We start from the raw sequence: 6684 nt of genomic DNA, 5'->3' as shown, positions 1-6684 counted from the left end.
CAAAAAAAAAAAAAAAAAACACAAACAAACAAAAAATTGTATGCTGAAACTGATCACAAACCTGGCTCAGGACTTCCTGGTGGACCAAAGAAATAAGAAAGAAAGATCAAGCTCATATTTTCTATAAAATCAAACATAGTTTTGCTCAAGACAGGAGTAGCTTTTCCAGGCATAGGACCCTGACTGAAATTTTGCTCATGGATTCTGTTAGACTAGGGATATTGTACTTGAGTGAGCCTATGTCTTTTTTTTAAGCACCTTGATTAGGTCATATTCACAAACCATAAAATATATCTGTCCTAAATGGACAATTCATTTTATTTATTTTTTATTTTTTATTTTTTTGGTACCGGCGATTGAACTCGGGTCCTAAATCCCCGACCCTCATTTTATTTTCTTAAAGATTGATATATAAGAACATCTAAGCAGGTTACATAATTGTAGGACAGAATTATTATCTTTAGATGAAAGATAAAATGATTCATGTGTTGAGGATGGAGCTCTGCAAGGTCCTGGATTTGATCTCCAGCACTGGAAAAAACAAACAAACAAACAAACAAACACAGATAAGGTGATTGCTATGGTTTGGATTTGAAATATTCCCCCAAACACATGTGCTAAAGACTAGGTTGCTAGCGTATGGGTTTTTTGGGGGAAGAATTGGATCATAAGGGTTCTAATCATGACTTGATGGTATTATTGGAAGGTGAGGGAAAAAGCATATGGGAGGTAGTTGAAGGAACAGGAACATGGGCGAATAACCTTGAGGAATACATGTGAACCCCAGCCCTTTCCTCTCTGCTCTTTCCCCTTCTCTTTTTTTCTTGGCTGTCATGACTTGAACACCTTTGCTCCACCACACCTTTCCACCTTAATGTTCTGCCTCACCTCAGGCTTAAAGCAATGGGACAGCTGACCGCAGACTGAAACCTCAGAAACTGAGTCAAAATAAATCTTTCCTCATTTAAGTTGTCTTTCTCAGGTATTTGATCAGATTGATGAAAAGCTGAATACCATAGTGACTAATATGGGGGATTATACTTTCTCCTAGCAAAAATTTCTTCAATTGCTAGCACATTTCTTCTAATTGCTACTCATAAAGATTATAGTGTTAGTTCCACTTTATAAAATGATAGGCCTAAGGATCAGGGAAATGGAGCAATTTAGCTGAAATTACACATTTATCAAAGCTTGATTTTAAGACTGGAATGTTACACCAGCCATATTCTGATTCCAGTTGCTTAATATGGGTTGATTTTTCCCTGTTTACAAGTTGCTATTCTTGTAATATGTTCCTCTCACTCAGTTGAAGTTCAGAAATGTGAAAGGGGTCCAGGAATTTAAACTCTCTTAAGGCCTTATTTCAGATTGCTAAACACAGATTAAGTGTAAGTAATACATTCCAATGCTATAAATGAAGAAATAAGATGTTGCATTTTTATTCCCAGATAAACATGAAAATTTTGTTTGAATCCACTAAATCTAGGTAGAGCATCCCATCACATTAGTCCAGACATCAGTTTCTCCAAGCTTGGCTGATTATTGTTTAGTGACATGTGGACCAACAGGATAATAGATAATAGTTGATGACCAGAATGTGAAATATGCAGGTGTTATTACAAAAGACCTTGCTATTTTTCCAGAAGCATATTAACAGAAGGCTAACATGAAGTCCAAAAGATTTGTAAATTCATGCTCCTTGTTTATCTAGGATTTTCGAGCTCCTTGTAAAGCATCCTACAGAGCCAAACAAGGAGTTGATCATTTGAGAGGCCATGGTCCTGCAACAGGATGTGTTTATGATCTCTCTAGACTCCAGCCAGCATGAACTAAGAGCTGGAGAGAGACAGGAAAGCCAAAAAGTGCTTTCTTGAATCATGTAAGAACCTATCATAGTGCTGAGAACTTAGTAAGTTCTCAGTAATTTGATTTTTAACCGGAAGACAATGAGGATGAAAAACAGTTTTTTTATTTTCTTAATTTTCTACATTGGAGAAATTTGTTAAGTGTAAGCGTAGAGCTTGATGAATGTTCCCAACATGATCATACCTCTGTTACCAGTTACCCATTCCAATGGAGGATTTTTTGGGGGCCCATAGTCATCTTTTATAAAGGAAATGTTATCCTTGGTAACACAATTTGTATTATGCCCTTAGGAAAAAATCTTCCCGTGATTATAGATATCTTTTTTCCTTTTGTTATTAGTGGCTATTAATTTTACAAAATATTGTCTTTCGATATATGTAATATATTTTGATCATATCCATCCTCATTACCTTCCCTTAGACCCAATAGAGGGTTTTTAACAAGGGAATGAGCAAAGATGGGTAAGATCTGCCTTTGGCCCTGCTGAAAGACATCATTTTGGTAGGGGTGGAAGAAGATAAAGAAGACAACTACATCATAATGTGCTGAGGGCTCTGGAAGAAGTATGTCAATGGTGCCTAGGGAGACAGTGGAGTAAGCAGCTCATTTTACCTTGATTGTTAGCAAAGTCTAACAATCAACAGAGGAGGGACATTTCAGATAGGTCTTAGGAGAGTGTACCAAGTGGAGAAAGGTGGAAATAGAATTTGTCATAGAACAAGAACAGTGTGGACAAAGGCAAATTTGGGACACCTGCAAGGATAGTATGAAAGAAACTCTGGAGGGCATAAACATTTCTCCATTTACTCTGCAGTCCTCACCATCTTATATTCATTTTTCCTGCTCCCTCCACAATCTAACTTTTCTAAAGGGTCATCTACTTGCTTTCCTCCTCAGCTCCATCCACTTCTCCACTGACCCCAAAATATCCTCAACTTCACTGAAACTTCTCTTGCTTCAATGTTAGTAAATCAAATGAATACTCTTTTGTCTAGGTGTTATTTACCTTCTCAGCAATGTCTAGAAATCAGCCATTCTCTCATTCTTAAAACAATCCCTTTTCTTGTTTCTGAAATACCCCATACCCTCAAGCTTTTCCTTCATTGTTTTTTGCTGGACCCTTTTCTTCCTCTACTTCTGCCTAGAATAATACATGAAAAGTGCTTGGAATCATTTATGGTAAATAGTAAGCATTCAACAGACATTATCTATTATTATTTCTAGTCTCTTAGTGACATATTTTTCATTGTTCCAGTGTAGCTATTGCTGCAGGATTTTTGTGTAAAGAAATGGGACACCAAGGCCTTTTCCCCAACAAGCAACAGATTCATATCCAAAGGTTGAGTGCCAAACATGGTGTAGTTGCACCCTTTTATGCAATTTTTGTGTTTTTTTCTCCCTTATATGGGCATACACTAACGTTTTACAGTCTAGTTGAGTATACATTAACATTCTACATTCTGTTATGCAGTTACATCGGAACTACACATGGTACACAGGGGCTGATATCATTGGTTACTTTTTATTTTAAGTTGTTATCGAACCAATAAATACTGTTATTCACCAATAAATATTGTTTGAACACTATATAATTATTAATCACAATTTTCTATTTTAACCTTTGTTTAAAGCCAACTTTGCACAACATCCAAAGTATTGTTTTTGAGACTACATACCATCATGGTTAATGGTGAAATATTGAGCACTTATCTCCTAAGATTGGTAACGGAGCAAGGATGTCCACTTTCATCACTTTTGTTCAGTATTGCACTGGACATCCTAACCAGTGCAATAAATCAGGAAAAAAATACATGTGCAATGGAAAGAAAGAATTAAAACTTTTCATTCAGATGATAACGTAAATGAAAATAGAAGAAAACTAAGGAATTTACAAATATATCTACTAGATCTTATGGGTATGGTCAAAATATAAATTAATTGTATTTTTATATTTTGGTAATGGAAAATCAGGAAAAGAAACTTTGAAATACATTACTATTTTATGATAGCATAAAAACTTCACTCACTGGGGAAAAAATGGCAGAGTAGGGATCAGCAGGAAAATTCAGCCTTGCAGAGATTCAGAATCCTGACAGCTGGAAAACAACAACTTGGCAAAGATGAAAAAAGAAGTAGAGTCCATAAAAGGTAACAAACAGAAACTCAGGAGTCTAAAAATTATATTGAAAGCATGGGCAAGAGAAAAGACCAACTTGAGAACAGAGTGTCAGACTCAGAAGATAGGGCTGCTATCAGAGACCAATTATTCAGAGATACTTTCAAAGCAAGAGAACAAGAGAAATGGATCTCACAGCTGCTAGATGACTAGCAGCTTGGAAGACTAACCTAACTGGATAATTAAAAAAAAAAGGAGGAGAAAGCCACATGGCATTAAAAAACCTATTTACAGAAATAATTGCAGAAAAATTTCCAAATATAGGAAAAGAATTAAACACACATAAAAGTGAGACACATAAAACCCCAAATATCCACAATCAAAAGAGAACTTCTTCACAACACTCCATAGTCAAAATCCTAGAAGTTCAAAACAGAGAATCTTAAAAGCTGTTAGAGAAAAGCAATGAGGCACTTATAAAGGTAAAACTCTTAGAATTATAGCAGACTATTCAACAAAGCTATAAAGCACAGGAGAGTTTGGAGTGCACTGCTTCAAGCCCTAAAAAAAAAAAAGCCAAAAACAAACAAAAAAACCATCTTTGAACCCAGACTTATATATCTTGCAAAATTTCTTTCAAAGTCAATGGAGAAATAAGGTAACTCCATGACAAGCGCATCTCAAGAAATTCATGACCACCAAACCAGCACTACAAAAAATTCTCAAGTATATCTTAGAAAGAGACAAATAAACCAACAATGCTAAAAATCTGCTAGAATGAATATATCACATAGAGTGAGCTGTTAAGCAGAAAGCAGGGAAAAAAAATCAGCAACAGGAAAATAATGCAATAACTGGAGTAAGTCAATATCATTCAATAATATCCCTCATAACTATCATGCCCAACTTCATGACAACTACTGGACATAAAAATCAGATAAATATCAACAGAATTATAACGGGTGAATCCAATACCCCACTGTTACAAGTAGACAGATCCACTACACAAAAAAATCAATAAAGAAACACGAGAATTGAACCAAACCTTAAAAGAAATGGGCTTAATAGAAATTTGCAAAGCGTTCTACCAACAACAAAAGGATACACTTTCTTCTCAGAAGCACATGGAACTTTCTTCGAATTAGACCACATGCTAATCCATAAAGCATGCTTAAGTACATGCAAAATAATTGCAATTGTCCAATTCATATTATCAGATCATAGTTCAATGAAACCACAGGCTGGCAATGGTAAAAGAAACCACAGAAATTATGCAAACACATGGAAATTAATGTCCTCTTGAATGATCAATGAGTCACCAAAATAATAAAGCAAGAAATTAGTTGCTGGAATCAAGAAAAAAATTCCAGTACTACATACCAGAACCTATGGGATACAATGAAAGCAGTTCTAAGAGGGAAATTTATAGCTGTGAATGCTCACATCAGAAAAACAATAAAATCAAATAACCTAATAATGCACTGTGAGGTCATAGAAAACAAGAACAATCCAAATCTAAAGCAAGTACAAGGAAGAAAATTATACAGATCTGAGAAGAAATTAATAAATTTGAGATTAAGAAACAATGCCAAAAGTCTAATTGAAGAGCTGAGTCTTTGAAAGAATAAACAAAATAGACAAATGTCTATCAAATCTTACCCAAGAAGGAAAGATATAAATCAATGCAATTACAAATGAAAAAGTAGAAAACTCAGCATGGTGGAGTGCAACTGTAATCCCAGCATTCTGGAGGCTGAGGCAGAAGAACTGCTATAAATTTGGGTACAGCTTGGGCTACACAGTGAGTTCAAGTCCAGCCTAGACTACATAGTAAGACCCTGTCTCAAAAAGCAAAGGAAGAGGAGGAGAGAAGGAGGAGCAGTGGGAGGAGGAGAAGAGGAAGAGGAGGAGGAAGAGGAGAAGAGTAAAAGGAGGAAGAAGAAGGAGAGGAAGAGGAAGGTGAAGACAAAGAGGAGGAGGAGTCAGAATAATAATAAGAAATGTAAACGTCTAAAATCCAGAAGATTATTAGTAACTACGTTGATCCAAGCAGGATAGAAACAATTTTTTTTGGTACTGGGGATCAAACTTGCTTTTGCTAGGCAGGTGGCAGAACCACTGAGCTAAATCCCCAGCCCATTAGTTACTACTTTGAAAACTAGTACTCTAATAAACTGAAGAATTCAGAAGAAATGGATAGATTCCTAGATACACATAAATTACCAAAACTGAGCCAAGAAGATATAAAAATCCTGCACAATTCCACTGCAAGTAATTAAATTGAAGAAATAATAACAATGATAATAGACTATCAGCCAAGAAAACCCAGGTCCTGACTGATTTATTGCTGAATTCCACAAGAACTTTAGTGAAGATCTAACATTAATACTCCTCAAACTCTTTAATAAAGGGGAAAGGGAAAGAGTATTCCTGAAGTCATTCCTTGAAACTAGCATTGACCAGATTCCAAAACCAGAAAAGAACTCAACCAAAAAAGAGAACTACAGACCAATCTCTTTAATGAATATAGAAGCAAAAATCCTCCATAAGATACTAGAAAACAGAATGCAGCAAATCATCAAAAGAGATGATACAGCAGGCACCCCCTAACCTCGCCACCGTGGACCATTGCTCATTGTTGGGAGGCCAGCCACCACCCCAGGACTGCCATAGGTGAGCAAGGATCCAGATCCTTGGGACAG

This window comes from Fukomys damarensis, unplaced genomic scaffold (assembly GCF_012274545.1).
Source record: "Fukomys damarensis isolate Sample0158 unplaced genomic scaffold, DMR_v1.0_HiC HiC_scaffold_39, whole genome shotgun sequence".
Taxonomy (NCBI): Eukaryota; Metazoa; Chordata; class Mammalia; order Rodentia; family Bathyergidae; genus Fukomys; species Fukomys damarensis.
This window is presented reverse-complemented; position numbering follows the sequence as displayed.